The sequence below is a fragment of the Geospiza fortis genome, unplaced genomic scaffold, assembly GCF_000277835.1.
Source record: "Geospiza fortis unplaced genomic scaffold, GeoFor_1.0 scaffold61, whole genome shotgun sequence".
Lineage (NCBI taxonomy): Eukaryota > Metazoa > Chordata > Aves > Passeriformes > Thraupidae > Geospiza > Geospiza fortis.
The window spans coordinates 1,889,560-1,891,716 of NW_005054430.1; the positions used below are offsets into that span (position 1 = coordinate 1,889,560).

The 2,157-nt window shown below is 57.6% G+C and overlaps 1 protein-coding gene across 1 annotated transcript in view; it reads left to right on the forward strand.

The window, feature by feature from the left end:
• Positions 1-2,157, forward strand: part of LOC106631950 (SH3 and multiple ankyrin repeat domains protein 3-like) — a 136,628-nt gene that overhangs the window by 10,021 nt on the left and 124,450 nt on the right. The window lies entirely within an intron of this gene.

Below are 2,157 nucleotides of genomic sequence, written 5' to 3' on the forward strand. Positions count from 1 at the left end.
CCCGCCCCGAGCGCGGCTTTGGCGGCGGCGAGCGGCCCCAGAGGCTCCCTGGATGTTCCCATTCCCGAATCTCCGGGCTGGAGGTGGGCGCTGGCCCCGAGCAGGAAGGAAAAGGGGCGACCCCTGTGGGGACATTCCGGGCTGGTGGCGCTGAGGGAGGATGGGAGCGAGCCGGGAGAGAGGATCCTGCTGATCCGGGGTGGGAAAAGTGCAGGATTCCCACTGGTGTGGGGTGGGAAAAGTGCTGGAGGATTCCCACTGATCCAGGCTGGGAGAAGTGGAGGATCCCACTGATACAGGGTGGGATTGGTGCTGGAAGATCCCGCTGATCCATGGCAGGAGAATCCTGCTGATTTGGGGTGGGAAAACTGTGGGAAAAACCCCATTGATCCATGGTGGGATTGGTGCTGGAAGATCCCATTGATACAGGCTGAAAAAAAGTGGAGGATTCCCACTGATTTGGGGTGGGAAAAGTGTGGGAAGAACCCCACTGATCCATGATGGGATCAGTGCTGGAAGATCCCACTGATCCAGAGTGGGAGAAGTGGGAGATCCCGCTGATCCATGGTGGGATTGGTGCTGGAAGTGATGTGGGGTGGGAAAAGTGCAGGATCCCATTGATCTAGGGTGGGATCGGTGCTGGAGAATCCCACTGATCCAGGATGGGGAAAATGGAGGATTCCGCTGGTCTGGGGTGGCAAAAGTGCTGGAGGATTCCCATTGATCCATGTGGGAAAAGTGGAGAATCCTGCTGATTTGGGGTGGGAAAACTGTGGGAAAAACCCCATTGATCCATGGTGGGATTGGTGCTGGAAGATCCCACTGATCCCGGGTGGGAAAAGTGGAGGATCCCACTGATCCATGGTGGGATTGGTGCTGGAGAATCCCACTGATTTGGGGTGAGAAAAGTGTGGGAAGAACCCCACTGATCCATGGCAGGAGTGGTGCTGGAGGATCCCACTGATCCGGGGTGGGAAAAGTGGAGGATCCCATTGATCCATGGTGGGATTGGTGCTGGAAGATCCCACTGATCCAGGGTGGGAGAAGGGGAGGATCCTGCTGATCCAGGGTGGCAATGGTGCTGGAGAATCCCACTGATGCGGGGTGGGAAAAGTGTGGGAAGAAGCCCATTGATCCGTGGTGGGATCAGTGCTGGAAGTGATGTGGGGTGGGGAAAGTGGAGGATTCCCACTGATCTAGGGTGGGATTGGTGCTGGAGAATCCCACTGATGCGGGGTGGGAAAAGTGTGGGAAGAAGCCCATTGATCCGTGGTGGGATCAGTGCTGGAAGTGATGTGGGGTGGGGAAAGTGGAGGATCCCATTGATCCAGAGTGGGGTCAGTGCTGGAGAATCCCACTGACCCAGGATGGGAAAAATGGAGAATCCTGCTGATTTGAGGCGGGAAAAGTGTGGGAAGAACCCACTGATCTGTGTGGGAAAATTGGAGAATCCTGCTGATACAGGGTGGGAAAAGTGTGGGAAAAACCCCATTGGTCCATGGTGGGATTGGTGCTGGAAGATCCCACTGATCCAGAGTGGGAGAAGTGGAGGATCCTGCTGATCCAGAGTGGGAAAAGTGGAGGATCCCACTGATCCAGGGTGGGAGAGGCATCCATGGTTCCCGCTGAGCCAGGTTCCTGCATCCATTATCCCTCTCCCTGATCCCTGGGATGTTCCCTGGGGCTCTCACTGGGACAGCACAGGGAAAGGATGGGTTCCTGTGGTGGGAATTCTTGGGATAAGGATGGGTTTGTGTGTCAGGAATTCTCGGGATAAGGATGGGTTTGTGTGTCGGGAATTCTCAGAGCTCGGAATTTTGACATCCTTGTGCCACCAGAGGTGCCCTTCCCTGTCCCTGCTGTCCCTTTCCTGGGAATTCTCCCATTCCCGCCCTCCTGCCACCCGCGGTGCCCAGGGATGCATTCCCAGCGCTCCCATTCCCGGGAATGCTCTGACGTGTCCCCTCTGTCCCCCGCAGGTGGATGAGGAGGGAGCGCTGTGAGCCCGGCTGTGACTCTGCTGCCAGGTGAGCCTGGCCCTGGGATCGCCGGGAATGTGGGCTGGGAATGGCCCCAGGATGGGGGATCCAGCCGGGAATGTGGCTGGGAATGGCCCCGGGATGGGGGATCCAGTCGGGAATGTGGCTGGGAATGGCC